Genomic DNA, 16,678 nt, shown 5'->3' on the forward strand with positions numbered 1-16,678 from the left:
GGGCGGCGGGAGAGGAAAGCAGAAGTCTGAGAGGCACATCAAGCAGCACCAGGAGCCGTGTTGTCACACGATAACGAGCACCAGACCAGCTAATTTACTTTATATTATATACGTTGTCTGTTACCCTCCACGGCACGCCACTTACAAAAATACCTTCATTTTTAGAACAGATTTGGATGATGGCTGAGCGAACATTTGAAAAAAGTCAAGAATATTTTTACTGGGTTCACATTTTAATTTGATTTTCAAGAAAAATATCCCCGTCAGATCCAATGCTGTACTTCAGGAAGCGTGGTAAAGCAATTAGTACAGCGAACTGGCGACTCGGGGGTCCGGATTAGGAATCGCGCCCGGAGAATAGAGCCTGTGTGGCCCAGCAAACTTAGTCTGGACTGCCAGCTGTTTATTGAGATACAGCAAAGTCCATGTTATCTGGAACTGGCGCAACTGGAAGGTTCAACTAACCGGCATGCCGGAGCGACAACGAGGACTTCGAGGCTTTTTTATTTCCCTGGCGGTAACCTCGAGTCAGGCTCGGGTGTTTGAAATCCGTAGCTCAAAGTGGTAACCCTGAGCTAGACTCGTGGTGACCGCATGCGAGGTCTATGCAGAGCAATGGTGTGCAGCTGGCGTTTTTACTCACCTCCCGGGGATCCAGAGGCCAGCAGCCACTCTTCTTCCTGTTCTCCGAGGCTCTGCATCCCCCTGGTGAGATCACCACCTGTCGTCATGACGACAGCCGGTGATCTCACTATAGGGTTACAGCACCACCTGGAGTATGGAGGGAGAACTGCAGCGCTGGATCCCAGGGAGGTGAGTAACTGTGAGGGCTGTTGCAGGCTTTCTGGGGGCATGATTGTGTTGTGGTTTTAGGGTTTGAAAGGGTGCAAAAATGCACTGCTTTTGGACCCTAAAATCTGGAAATAATCATACCACCAGGGAGGTTAAACACTTACCGAGCCTCCAGTGACATGTAGCAGCCTTCCTGCTGCATCTAGTGGGCTCCTAGTGGCTTCTGTCGACTGTGCACGCAAGTCAGCATGTCACCTGACTCGATGACGGTCAGGTGACACACCGGCTTACGTGCACGGGGGAAGCTGAAGAGCTACTAGGAGCCCACTAGGTGCTGCAGGAAGGATGCTACATGGCGCTGGAAGCTCGGTAAGTATTTGGGGGGAGGGGTTTAGGCTGGTTGCTCAAGCAACCGGCAAGCACACCTATCCAGCATCAGATGATCACCGCCGGTGCCGGATGTCAAGAACCGGCCCGCGGCACGCCTGCGTATACGGTTCCCGACTGCGGGTTTGACCAGATTAAGCGGGGGACAGCCTTATTTAAGCTACAAACAAGGCTGGAACCCCTCAAAACACCTCTCACTGCCACCACTAGCGTTGCTAGACACTTCCACTCTGCTGTCGAGTCCTCAGCGCGCACTCCGCGTTTTCGTATTTGGGTCAGCTTTGCGCTTAGGCCAAATACGGGAACGCCACGCACCCACACACACACACAGTTGCAATCTTACACTGTCGTGAAGCAAAGACCCACTAACAGTCGTTCCGAACGATACTGTTAGCTACTCGCACTGGCGTTGTTCGTACGTTGGGTCAGCTGCGCGCTTAGGCCAACGTATGACAAACGCCCCCACACACAATGCAATTACAATTTCCTACGGTAGTGTTGCTCAAGCGTACAATTAGGCATGAACTTATACACGGTTACACTTCAGTCTCTTCTAGGCTATGAGTGTTAGTTTAGTACGGCAGAAGTCAAACTTATTAAATAATAATTTAATATTCCAGAAAAAACATAGAACAGTGCAGAACTGAATATATACAAAAAGATTACAAAAAAAAACAAAGTAAAAATAGTTACAAGATAAAATGTACAAAGATAACACACAAAGCGATTTTGCTTACCAAAATAAACGGGAAATAAACGTACCAGCGTATCGATCTGGTGTTGTTGCGGGCGGTACGCACTTCTGGTCAGGAACCAGGTTAGTTCTAGCCGTGTGAGCTACCTCCAAGAACTACAAGTTGTGGCTATCCTAGCTGCGGTTTTATACTATGAAATACGCCTGGAGGCTGTAAGCCTGTGTGGACGGGGGGAAGCTAGATTTAATAACATCCTCAGACATAATTTGATTTCCCAGAGATCTGACATCCACATGTGAACAGTGTCCTATACAACAAAAGACTTTGTTAACCTCCAATCTCCCCAGGTTACAGGTGACAATTGATTAAGGCTTTCACATTGCAGCAGGATGTCCTGTGTGATCTGCTTCAAAGCAACTGTCTGATTAAGTGTTTCCTAATTACCTGTTTTCTGGCTGTCCAGAGGAACTGTATGCTAATGTCCCAGCCCCCTGCTTCCAGAGAAATTCACTGCAAATGTAGTACAGCCAGATAACCATCCCTTCAAAGCAGAATACACATGTGAGATATAGCAGACAGAAAATGACAGAGATATGTTCCTGTATTTCCTAATATCATCAGCACCTCAATATATTCCTGACACGCCCCCTCTTCCAGACGGCGCCGGCAGATGATTCTAACGAATCGTCCTGCCAAAGCCGACACTGACGGCCGGGCCTGGGGGGGTAACTCCTTAGCTCCAAGCTACAGGAATGGAAAAGTTGGTCAGGTTGCTGCAATGTGTCGTTGCCCTTGGCAACCTGACGTAACCAACCAGGGGAATGCGAGTCAGTGACAACCGTGAATTTGCGACCATAGAGACAGTGCTGCAGCTGGGGAAGGGTTCCAACCGTCGCTACACGCACTTCCTCTATAGTGGCAGGAGCTATCTCTCGGTCCCTTTGGGGAACGATTATCTGCCGGTCTGCCTCCTCCACTTCGGACAGCTCAGAGGGAATAACTCCCCAGGACCCTCTCAGCCCGCCCCTCCCAGCTGGTGACCTGCTGGCTAGCCCCCTGAGCTCTTCCAGGCTGCTGTCAAATCGAACAGCCCCAGAGAGCTCAGTGCTGCCTGTCACACATTCCAGGAAGGCTGCAGACGGAGAGGCTCCTGGGCCCTCCGGGCCAGGTTCCGGATTGGATGTGGCTGACCCAGCAACATTTGCCACTTCGGTGGACAGTCCCTGTGCTGCAGACCCACTAGCGCTGCGGGTTACCACTGCAGCTGAGGGAGCGTCCACATTAGACGTATCATAAACCACATCACCTATGGTCTTAAAAACATCGGAAGGGTGAAGACCCGGCCTGGTGCCGTCTGCCCCTTCAGTGGGCAATCCATCTGCTGCAGCCCAGCGACCATTGCTGGTTACTCCTGCAGCCGACGGAGTGTCCACAGGACAAGCATCATTATGTAGCACAACACATATGATATCAACATTATCCGTCTTATACATATTGACATTTAGAACATCACATAAAACATCCACATTATCTGTATCATTACACACATTGCTACTCAGCACTTTACAAGTAGCCTCAACAGTTCCTGCATCGATCACCTCGATAGTCCGTGTGTCATGAATGACATCATCAGTTTCTGCATTCTCCATATCAACATGTCCCACTCCAGGCCTAGGCACTGGAGAATCACTAGGGCTGGCTCCTAGCACACAGTCCATAGCCCCTGGGGCCTCACCAGCACTCCCCACTTGCACTGCGTTATCAAATAGTACCTTGCAAGAGTCCTGAACTTCTGCTGGGGATGCAGGCTCCACGGGGGTTGGATTAGGCTCATACCGGGCTACTAACCGTCCCAGGTCAGTACCCAGCAAAACGTTGGTGGGGATTTTGTCAGTTACCCCAACTTCTTTCAGTCCACTGCCGGCCCCCCAATCCAGGTGGACCAAGGCGGTGGGTATGGCTGGGGTGACACCCCCAATTCCTCTGACAGCAATCATTTTCCCAGGTATGTACTGCTCTGGGTTCACAAGCTGGGGATGTATGAGAGTCACTTCTGCTCCAGTGTCTCTCAGCCCAGTGGCAACTGTACCCCCAACCGTGACAAGCTGCAGATTCTCTGCATAGCCAGTAGCATTCCTGGTAGCACACAAAGCCGTTGGGACTTCACTGGGGTTTGAGGCCTCACTGGATTTTGGGGCCTCCCTCTTCCTCTCTGGGCAAGTCGTGCTGATATGACCCACCCTGTCACATACAAAGCATTTCCGAGTGTCATGTTGCTTGAATCCAGGAGACAGCGGTGCTTGCCTCCTCTGGGTGCTGGGTGAAACAGGTTTAGCAATCTGTTCTCCTCTCCAGCTGGGCGTAGTAGTCCTCCGGGACTCAGGTGCTCTATGGGCGGTGTAGGAATCGGCCATTTCCGCAGCCTCATCCACTGTCTTTGGTTCTCGATCCAGCACAAACAGCCGGACCTCAACAGGACAGGTGTGGAGGAACTGGTCTTTTATCATCAGTTCCTGCAGGGCATCTAAAGTTTCCACTGACAGTCCTTTTACCCACTGCTGGAAGGCAGTGCGCAGGTTGCAAGCATGATCCAGGTAGCTGTCATTAGGACCTCGCTGCACTGTCCTGAAACGTTTGCGATACACTTCTGGCGTGAGGTGGTATCGCGCAATAATGGCTTTCTTAATTGCCTCAAAGTCTGTTTCTTCCTCCTGGGGGAGACTCACAAACGCCTCCAGGGCCTTGCCTCTCAGCCCTGGTGTGAGGTATCTTGCCCACTGCTCACGGGGCACCCCATACTGCCGACAAGTCCTTTCAAACCCCTGTAGGAAAGTGTCTATGTCAGAGTCCTTGTCCATAGCGGGGAACTTATCCAGGGGGATTCTGAGGACTCGCTCACCTTCGCGTTCTGCGGGTCCAGCAGACCGGTTCTGCTGCTGAAGTTTAGCCAGCTCCAGCTGGTGTTGCCGTTCAGCTCTTCCCTCCTCTGCCCGGAGTCGCTGTGCCGCTTGTTCCTTCTCTGCCTGTCGGTGCAGTAGGATCAGCTTTAGGCGCAGTTCAGGATCAGCCGAGTTCAGTAGCTGTAGGTCGGCTTCCAGAGATGTCATCTCCGTGTTAGGTGGATCATCCAGGACATCGTCTCCACTCGCATCCTGTGGCGGGAGCGATTCCTCCTCTGGCGTGTCGTGAGCTGCATCTGCTGACGTTGAAGCACGGGCTCGTTCTGCCTCATCATGCTCCTCGAGCGCACGAACTAACTGCTCCTTAGTCTGGCCGCTCACCGTCTCGATGCCTTTGTGCTCACACAGGTTGAGTAGTATCTCTTTGTTTTGCCTTGCATAGCTGGATGCTTTCTGAGCCATCGTGTTGCACAAAATAAAAAGAAAAAAAAGGGGGGGAGGGAAAGCAAACACCAAGTGTGTATCTTTGAACAAAAAAAAAACGTATATAGATTCATCACTGAGTAGACTTCTGTAGGCTAGTTGCTTCTAGCAAGCTTCCAGCCTTTAGTACTCAGAATAGCGAGCTAAACTGCGTACTAATGTACTAAACGATCCCACCGCTGCCAGCCAATTAGGTCAAGAACCGGCCCGCGGCACGCCTGCGTATACGGTTCCCGACTGCGGGTTTGACCAGATTAAGCGGGGGACAGCCTTATTTAAGCTACAAACAAGGCTGGAACCCCTCAAAACACCTCTCACTGCCACCACTAGCGTTGCTAGACACTTCCACTCTGCTGTCGAGTCCTCAGCGCGCACTCCGCGTTTTCGTATTTGGGTCAGCTTTGCGCTTAGGCCAAATACGGGAACGCCACGCACCCACACACACACACAGTTGCAATCTTACACTGTCGTGAAGCAAAGACCCACTAACAGTCGTTCCGAACGATACTGTTAGCTACTCGCACTGGCGTTGTTCGTACGTTGGGTCAGCTGCGCGCTTAGGCCAACGTATGACAAACGCCCCCACACACAATGCAATTACAATTTCCTACGGTAGTGTTGCTCAAGCGTACAATTAGGCATGAACTTATACACGGTTACACTTCAGTCTCTTCTAGGCTATGAGTGTTAGTTTAGTACGGCAGAAGTCAAACTTATTAAATAATAATTTAATATTCCAGAAAAAACATAGAACAGTGCAGAACTGAATATATACAAAAAGATTACAAAAAAAACAAAGTAAAAATAGTTACAAGATAAAATGTACAAAGATAACACACAAAGCGATTTTGCTTACCAAAATAAACGGGAAATAAACGTACCAGCGTATCGATCTGGTGTTGTTGCGGGCGGTACGCACTTCTGGTCAGGAACCAGGTTAGTTCTAGCCGTGTGAGCTACCTCCAAGAACTACAAGTTGTGGCTATCCTAGCTGCGGTTTTATACTATGAAATACGCCTGGAGGCTGTAAGCCTGTGTGGACGGGGGGAAGCTAGATTTAATAACATCCTCAGACATAATTTGATTTCCCAGAGATCTGACATCCACATGTGAACAGTGTCCTATACAACAAAAGACTTTGTTAACCTCCAATCTCCCCAGGTTACAGGTGACAATTGATTAAGGCTTTCACATTGCAGCAGGATGTCCTGTGTGATCTGCTTCAAAGCAACTGTCTGATTAAGTGTTTCCTAATTACCTGTTTTCTGGCTGTCCAGAGGAACTGTATGCTAATGTCCCAGCCCCCTGCTTCCAGAGAAATTCACTGCAAATGTAGTACAGCCAGATAACCATCCCTTCAAAGCAGAATACACATGTGAGATATAGCAGACAGAAAATGACAGAGATATGTTCCTGTATTTCCTAATATCATCAGCACCTCAATATATTCCTGACACCGGATACTAGGGACTTGGAAGTACCAGTAACTAGGAGACGCCCTGCAGCCAATAATGTAATTAGCAACTTGGTAAAACATCAAGAAAAAGGCTTACATCTGACTCTGAGGGGATAATAATAACAAGTTTATTGTAAATAAACAATAATACAAGGCAATGTGTTTCCTGGGTCTGAGCCCCCTTTTCAGGTCATTAAGTATCTTGATACTGAAGAATTCGGCTCAGACCTGAAGAAGCGATCCCAGATGCATCAAATGTGTTGTCTTCTATTATTATTTAAATTAAAGTATTTACCGTAAATGAAAATGCCATTTAGCACTCTGGATTAAAGTGGATGCGAGATGAAAAACTAACTATAACAAGTAACTTGTCTATATATCTTATCTAAAGTTTAGATAGTTTACACAGCATATCTAGCTGTAAACAGTTTCAACAGTAGATGGTTATTTCTTCCTGTGATACAATGAGAGCAGCCATATTCTGCTTGTCTTCATTACACACAGGTAAGCTACACTGCATCTCCACCCCTCAGCCTGTGAAAACTTCACTCCCCTCTCCCTCCTCCCCTCTGCCTCTGAAATCTCTGGCTAGTAACACCTCCTCCTCCTACCCAGACTGAGCTTCCATAAGTCCTTGCTACTAAGGCTGAGAATGCCAAGGCACTCTGGAGAAGCTGTGGGCGAGGCTTGTTTAGTTTATAGGGAATTAGAGTATTAAAACAAAAAAGTATTTGGCTTGAGGAATGCCCTATAAACTATATGAAAGGAACACAATTATGCAATGAGTAAAAGTGTATCTCAGATCCACTTTAATAGCTCAGACACTGTCTCGTATTGACCTGAGGAAGCGGGCAGGTCCAGTGAAACGCGTTGTTTTTTTATTGGTGTCTAACAATAAAAATCTTAACCTCTTATCACTATAAAGGTGGCCATACATGGTACAATTTTTTCATCCAATCTTACCATTTCTATGTAGTATAAGGGTAAATTAAGTGAATATATTAAAAGGATAATTTAGGCAGTTCCCTTATATTACATAGAAATGGTAAGATTGGATGAAAAAATTGTACCATGTATGGCCACCATAAGACTAGTGATGAGCTCAAATTTCACATAATCATAATTCTGTATCATAATTTGCAATTATGATGCGAAAATCGTAATGCAAAATTTTGGGGTAAAGTCTTAACTAATTTTGTTTGTAAACATAATTGCAAGGTCTTTTTGAAAAAAAACTGTTGACTTGTTCCCAAAGAAGCAAATTTTTCATTTTCACGTAATTATGTGTAATTTGAAATTGTAGATAATCATTATGGATCATAATTATGATTGAAGCAAAATTCCGATTATGCGAAATGCAAGCTCATTAGCAGCTCCCATAATTTATTCCTGACAGGCAGAGGCGTAGCTAGGATTTTCAGCGCCCGGGGACAAAGACTATTAATGCGCCCCCCCAAAGTCAAGGTTGCGGCGCGCGCAGCGCGCCGCGCCAAAAAGGGGCGTGGTCACATAATAATTGTGGGCGTGGTTATGGGTGGAGCCAAATGTATATGGAGGTTAGCAGGCTCACGCTCACCCACCCTCCCTCAGTATGTACCTTCCAGCATGTTCCAAGACAAATTCAGCAATCATGAGCCCCCCCCATCAAGACAAATTCAGCAATCATGAGGCCCCCAACAAGACAAATTTAGCAATCATGAGGCCCCCAACAAGACAAATTCAGCGATCTCTAGGCCCCCAACAAATCATGAGGCCCCCAACAAGACAAATTCAGTAACCATGAGGCCCCCAAATAGACAATTTCAGCAGTCATGAGTCACATAAATAGACAGCATTTCACATAAATAGGTAGAATGCCCCCTTAATATGGTAGACGCCTCTCACCTGGCAGCAGTTCTCCAAAATACACTCAATCTGACGTGGTTCCCCAAAAATAGGTAGCCCCAGGTCTATAGTTGTCCCCAGAATAGGTGGCCAGCAGTATAGATGTCCCCAGAATAGGTGGCCAGCGGTATAGATGTCCCCAGAACAGGTAGCCAGGGGTAGAGATGTCCACAGAACAGTTAGCCAGGGGTATATGTGCCCAGTATATGTAGGCAGGGGTATGTGTGCCCAGTATATGTAGCCAGAGGTATATGTGCCCAGTATATGTAGCCAGTGGTATATATGCCCAGTATATGTAGCCAGGAGAATAATATGTGCCCAGTATATATAGTCAGGCGTATATGTGCCCAGTATATGTAGCCAGGGGTATATATGCCCAGTATATGTAGCCAGGGGTATATATGCCCAGTATATGTAGCCAGGGGATATATATGCCCAGTCCACGTAGCCAGGGGGTATATATGCCCAGTATATGTAGCCAGGGGTATATATGCCCAATATATGTAGGCAGGGGGTATATATGCCCAGTATATATAGGCAGGGGTATATATGCCCAGTATATGTAGCCAGGGGTATATATGCCAAGTATATGTAGCCAGGGGGTATATATGCCCAGTATATGTAGCCAGGGGTATATATGCCCAGTATATGTAGCCAGGGGTATATATGCCCAGTATATGTAGCCAGGGGGTATATATGCCCAGTCCACGTAGCCAGGGGGTATATATGCCCAGTATATGTAGCCAGGAGTATATATGCCCAGTATATGTAGCCAGGGGTATATATGCCCAGTATAAGTAGCCAGGGGGTATATATGCCCAGTATATGTAGCCAGGGGTATATATGCCCAGTATATGTAGCCAGGGGGTATATATGCCCAGTCCACGTAGCCAGGGGGTATATATGCCCAGTATATGTAGCCAGGGGTATATATGCCCAGTATATGTAGCCAGGGGTATATATGCCCAGTATAAGTAGCCAGGGGGTATATATGCCCAGTCCACTTAGCCAGGTTGTATATATGCCCAGTATATGTAGCCAGGGGTATATATGCCCAGTATATGTAGCCAGGGGGTATATATGCCCAGTCCACGTAGCCAGGGGGTATATATGCCCAGTATATGTAGCCAGGAGTATATATGCCCAGTATATGTAGCCAGGAGTATATATGCCCAGTATAAGTAGCCAGGGGGTATATATGCCCAGTATATGTAGCCAGGGGTATATATGCCCAGTATATGTAGCCAGGGGGTATATATGCCCAGTCCACGTAGCCAGGGGGTATATATGCCCAGTATATGTAGCCAGGGGTATATATGCCCAGTATAAGTAGCCAGGGGGTATATATGCCCAGTCCACGTAGCCAGGTTGTATATATGCCCAGTATATGTAGCCAGGGGTATATATGCCCAGTATATGTAGCCAGGGGGTATATATGCCCAGTCCACGTAGCCAGGGGGTATATATGCCCAGTATATGTAGCCAGGGGTATATATGCCCAGTATATGTAGCCAGGGGTATATATGCCCAGTATATGTAGGCAGGGGTATATGTGCCCAGAGTAGGTAGCCAGGGGTATATGTGCCCAGAGTAGGTAGCCAGGGGTATATGTGCCCAGAGTAGGTAGCCAGAGGTATATGTGCCCAGAGTAGGTAGCCAGGGGTATATGTGCCCAGAGTAGGTAGCAAGGGGTATATGTGCCCAGAGTAGGTAGCCAGGGGTATAGGTGCCCAGAGTAGGTAGCCAGGGGTATAGGTGCCCAGGGTAGGTAGCCAGGGGTATATGCCCAGTATATGTAATTAGGGGTATATGTGACCAATATATGTAGGCAGGGGTATATGTGCCCAGAGTAGGTAGCCAGGGGTATATGTGCCCAGAGTAGGTAGCCAGGGGTATATGCCCAGTATATGTAGTTAGGGGTATATGTGCCCATTATATGTAGGCAGGGGTATATGTGCCCAGAGTAGGTAGCCAGGGTTATATGTGGCCAGAGTAGGTAGCCAGGGGTATATGCCCAGTATATGTAGTTAGGGGTATATGTGCCCAATATATGTAGGCAGGGGTATATGTGCCTAGAGTAGGTAGCCAGGGGTATATGTGCCCAGAGTAGGTCGCCAGGGGTATATGTGCCCAGAGTAGGTAGCCAGTAGCCAGGGGTATATGTGCCCAGAGTAGGTAGCCAGAGGTATAGGTGCCCAGAGTAGGTAGCCAGTAGCCAGGGGTATATGTGCCCAGAGTAGGTAGCCAGAGGTATAGGTGCCCAGAGTAGGTAGCCAGTAGCCAGGGGTATATGTGCCCAGAGTAGGTAGCCAGAGGTATAGGTGCCCAGAGTAGGTAGCCAGGTGTCCCCCTCCCCAGCAGGAGGGGAGCAGCGCAGAGAAGAGGAAGAGCTGCTCTCTCTCCCTCGCTGTCCCCTCCAATGTCTGTCCGGTGGCTGGCAGCGGCGGGCGGAACTTACCTCCGTCTCGTCGCAGCGCCGTATGGATCTGCCGCTACTCTGGTCTGGTCCAGACCAGAGCAGCGGCTGCGCACCCGAACTTCCAGCCGGTGTTCCGACGCGGCGCTGGAGCGTGACGGAGGTGAGTTCCGCCCGCCGCTGCCAGCCACCGGACAGACATTGGAGGGGACAGCGAGGGAGAGAGAGAGCACCTAAGGTGAGGGAAGGAGGGGGGAGATGGCCCCCCTTCCCCACCGTCCGCACAGCTCTCTCTCTTCTCTGCGCTGCTCCCCTCAGCCAAAAAAAAAAACCCCCGAAGCTCAGCTGGGCGCCCTTGGGGACCCGGCGCCCCGGGGCACTTGTCCTACCCCGACCCCCCCTAGCTCCGCGCCTGCTGACAGGTGCATTTTAGTTTTCTAATACTTTAAAGCAGGGGTCTCAAACTCGCGGCCCGCGGGCCATCTGCGGCCCTCGATACAATATTTTGTGGCCCTCGCCGGCAAAAGCTTCCTTATAGTTCGCTTCAGTGCTCCCAAGTAATCCGCCGCATCCCCGCCACTAAACGCGGGCTACAGAGCCCCCAAATCGCCCGGGGGGCAATCCGCCGGCATTTCCTGGAAGGGGCAGAGCGTTCAGCTTCAGCTCTGCCCCTTTTGACGTCAGTCGCCGCACGGATCGCCGCCTCTCCCCGCCCCTCTCTGTGAAGGAAGAGTGAGAGAGGCGGGCAGAGGCGGCGATGCGCCGCGATTGTGAAATCCCTTATGTGGCCCAGCCTCATCCTGACTTTGCCTCCTGCGGCCCCCAGGTAAATTGAGTTTCAGACCCCTGCTTTAAAGAGATGGTAGAGGATGGGATAGGATTTAAGTGCGTTTTCCGTTAGCGCTAGTCTCCATGGGAGGTTAAAATTAGTTTAAGGTTTCAGGTTATTTGTGGTTAGTGTGCAGGAGAAGCATAGGTTAGTGTTAGGCAAGCACAAGGAGTTTATGTTAGTTCTAAGAATTTGGGTTAGGTTATTGTTAGCCTCGTGTTCTCCAGGACAGTGATGTACGTACAGTTCATGGGGCTCCCTGGCAAAACTTTGATGCCCCCCCAATGTTCACACCCCTTCCCTTCCCGCCCCTTGGTGCCCTTCACAGCCTTGGGGCCCATCTAACAAGGGTCATACAACAAATGTGGCCGTCATGATCTTCACATCCATAACAAGTGGAGCCACAAAAACACCAGATCTAAAGTATAGTCTCCTGTATCGGAGGAAGGGAAGGTTATTAGTGATCGCAGCTACTCCCCTCTAGTTACGCCCCTGCTCCGGGAGGTGGTTAGGTTGGTTTAGTGGACACCTTAAAGGGAACCAGAGATGAACGTTTCACACAAAATAAACATATCAGTTGATAGCTTGTAAAGAATAAATGCTCTACCTGATAATTTTGCCGTTCTGGTGTGCCTTTTTTAGTGTTTTTTATCCATTATTGCTCCAGGAAAAATCAAATATGGCCGCCGGCTCATATCCCTTCTCCTTCCGGGTTATATGAGTTGTTCTGGATGTGCTGTCTAGGCTATATGAGACTAGGCTGCTATCTAGGCTAAATGCAGCCTTTCATCTATGTGCTTTCATTTTGGTATGATCTGCCTGTAGGAAGTGTCACTGATAATAACTGCAGTTTCATTCCTATGAGAATCTAGTGCACACAGAGCACACAGGGATCATATTACAGCCACAGAGCTTCTCTCTCAGGAGCAGCAGCCCCTCCCAGTCATAACAGCTCTCAGTATGCAAAGCAGAAGATCTAAGCCAGGAGGGGGAAGGCTTGGGCTTGAAAGGACTCCACAGAAGAGTGACTCAGCTATAATGATTCCAGGTCAAACCTCGACTGAATAGTCGGTGGATTCTTATCACAGTTGCTAATAGACTAATTAAGCAGATAACAATGAAACTAAAAGCAGGGTAGGTGTTTACTGTCATGTTCCCACTGATAAATGTAATAAAATACATGAGGGTGCTTCATCTCTGGTTCTCTTTAAACAAGCAGATCCTGATCCAATCCAGGACTAAGGGCTGCTCCACCATAGATGTCTCCTAATTGGACGTTTTGCTACATGAAACTTGCTCCCCACTTTGCGAAGATAGGGAGCAAAGTCAATGAGCAAAAAGAGGAGATACTGCTCATGACTTTATAAAAGGGAGAGAGCACGGGGCTGGGGATTACCAGTATGGCAATATTCAATGGAAATTGTCAGTGAGATGTTAAACCTGAGATGAACTAAACCTCTAGTTCTATACTTACCTGATACTTCCTCTAGCACCCTGGAGGCCTCTTGGTCCCTCGCAGGGGAGTACCGGGCCGCTCCTGTCCCCGCTGGATTGCCCAGTACTCTAGCTGAGTCGCACTTTGTAATGCGCTCTCCCGTCGGGCTATCATGACCCAGAGCGTTCTGCACCTGCACAGGTGCAAAATGCTCCTGGCTATGGGAGACCGCCAGGCCGTACCCTCGGGCCGGAGTACCAGGCCATGCAGCGGGGGACAGGAGAGGCCTGGGGAGACTGTGAGGGGCCGAGCAGCCTAAAGGGGGATGGAAGAAGAGCCAGGTAAGTATAAAACCTTAATAATAATTCTGTCTTCCATGCAAGATTAATGCCAAATCACGTGCAGCTTAGATATACAGATGGACAATAGTGATGAGTCCGTGGAAGTGCAGGATCAGATAAGCATTCTAAAAGATTAGCCACATCATAATAACTAGAGATGATCAATGCGACGCAAATAATTTCTACGAACATTCAAATGTCTTGTGTAAATTATATGGAGCTTGAACTTGGACTAATACAAAGAAGCTATTCTGATTGGACCAAAATCAAGCTGCATATAGCTGCATATAATTTACATGAAATTTAAATGTTCAGGGAAATAATGTGCATCTCATCGATCATCACTAAAATAAGCTTTATAGAAAATCTTCATTACAATTTTTGGAAATCAAAACATGACGTTTTGCAGGGAGCTCTGAAAGGGTTAAGTGCCGGACCCATATGCAATTGACTTTTTAAGTTATGCAGCCAGCAGGGGTGGGTCAGCCACAAGTATATAACACTTTTTGGCGGATAAAACATTTTCCATTAGCGAGTTTCCGCCGTATTTATCTGTAAGGCAGGGGTTTCCCTTTAAACAGATGACAGTGTACAGCAGCGAGAACATCTTCCTCTGAAGGCCTTTTCTGGTGCCCATTATGGAAATCTTCCGATGTGTTTGAACGCCGGTTCAAGTTTAATCACGGCGGCCCTAAATCAAATCTCCCATTTAAAACAACAAATGAAATTGTCTCCTCGCTCAGCCCGGCGCTGACAAATTAGTAAATGCGAAGGCTAAATTATGCATATCTCCCCGAACCGTAATGATATACCGTACACATCGCCGATAATTTACTCACGCCAAGTCCATCCATTTAATTACGCCACTAAACGGGATAAGCCAATTGGTCATCGTGAGAGATTCTGGGCAGGCTAATCACAAATATATAGAACATGTCCCCGTATTGTCCCCAGCGGCTAAGTGCTAAAATGCTACTTACAGCTCGGAAGGTTAATGACCTGCTTATGTAAATTGTCCAATTTAACATTCAGCGCTCGCGCCGTTATAAATCCTGGCGCTGGGGGATTTCATTAAACGTATGTTCCAACTAGTTGACCTCAAAGGTTAACAAGCACGAGTTATGCGGGGCGATTATTGAACGGGGTGCTTATCAAGTGTTGGAGGCTTCAGACTGTTTAATAGCACTACATGACAATGAGGACTACGAGGAAGCCTCGGAAAAGGTGGTGGGTCAACCGCTGACTGTGAGGTTTGTCACGAGCCGAGCTTAATACTTGAGATGATAAATAATAAAGCCAAAACATTTCAGCATTAGGTTCAGGGCTGTAACTAGAGGTAGAGATGGCCCGAACCTCCGATTTTCGGTTCCGCAAAAGTTCGGTTCGCGCATACTTTCGCGAACCGCAATAGACTTAAATGGGGAGGCGAACTTTAAAAACTAGAAACACTTATGCTGGCCAGAAAAATGATGGAAAACATGTTTCAAGGGGTCTAACACCTGGAGGGGGGCATGGATGAGTGGGATAGACGCCTAAAGTCCCGAGGGAAAATCTGGATTTGACGCAAAGCAGCGTTTTAAAGGCAGAAATCACATTGAATGCTAAATTGCAGGCCTAAAGTGCTTTAAAACATCTTGCATGTGTATACATCAATCAGGGAGTGTAATTAGAGTACTGCTTCACACTGACACACCAAACTCACTGTGTAACGCACTGCAAACAGCTGTTTGTGTAGTGACGGCTGTGCTGGACTACTGCGCAACATGGCGAGATTGCTCTTCCTCAGATATCAGGTAATGTCTGACTGCCTTATCAACTTTCGATGGTTCTTTTTCTACCATTGTTAAAGCTTACACATCTATTTTTTTTAAATTACATGTTCTGCTGGCTGATCAGTACCTGTAACGAGAATCTGTTATGGAGGGCAAGTCTGCCATTGTGAGTGACCACGGGTAATGGCCGGGGAATCAGGGTTCAAATCCGGTCCGGAGTGGGAGCCTGAGAACAGGCTACCACCACCACACATCCCAGTAAGGACCCATTTGCTGTATAAGTAATGTACCTGCCCTTACCAAGCTTTGCAGACCAGGCATCTGTGGTCAGATGGACCCATGACCCAGCGCTGTGTACCAGAGATGACACCACTTGCCTTTAACGAGAATCGGGTACGGGAACAAGTCGCTGATGGTGCCTTCACTGCGACTCACCAGGTTGATCACCTCCTCAAACGGCCACCTGAGCCGGCATGCATTTCGCATGAGTGTCCAGTTGTTGAGCCAGAACATCCCCATCTCCCTAGACTGTGTCCTTCTACTGTGGTTGTAGAGGTACTGGGTGACGGCTTTCTCCTGTTCTAGCAGGCGAGAGAACATAAGGAGGGTCGAATTCCAGCAAGTCAGGCTATCATAAATGAGGCGTCTCACCGGCAACTTGTTTCTCCGCTGAATCTCGGCAAAGTGTGCCATGGCCATGTAAGCCTGAAATGCCCACACAACTTCCTGGCCTGCTTCAGGATGTCCTCTAAGCCTGGGTACTTTGACACAAATCTTTGAATGACTAGATTCAGCACATGTGCCATGCAGGGTACATGAGTCAGCTTTTCCAAATTCTTTTTTTTTTTTTTCCACTATCCACAGAACCCCTTTAACTTATGTAGCAATTTTGTTGTAAATAGCATGTATGAGGGCTTTGTTATTGTCTGCCAAAGTTGGCACATAATTACGCGAAATTATGAATGTGTGTACAAAATCATTTGAGTTTACCAATCATAATTACGTATAGACGTAATTGCGAAAATGTACGCAAAATTTCGCAAGAGGTGCAAGAAGGAGATGAGGAACAGCTTGTTAATGATTACCACTATTCATAGCATCTATAGAAGTGATTATTACCAGCACAGAACCAATAGGGAGTGAATACTGTGGTTGAGGGTGGGCCCGTCTGGCCCAAGGGCCCCGGTATATATATTTCTCTGCGAAAAAATGTTTGACTGACTCTAAAGTTTATTCCCATCCTTTAAATTGATATAAATGTTAAAATAAAGGAAAATGAACCAGGATA

This window comes from Hyperolius riggenbachi, chromosome 1 (assembly GCF_040937935.1).
Source record: "Hyperolius riggenbachi isolate aHypRig1 chromosome 1, aHypRig1.pri, whole genome shotgun sequence".
Taxonomy (NCBI): Eukaryota; Metazoa; Chordata; class Amphibia; order Anura; family Hyperoliidae; genus Hyperolius; species Hyperolius riggenbachi.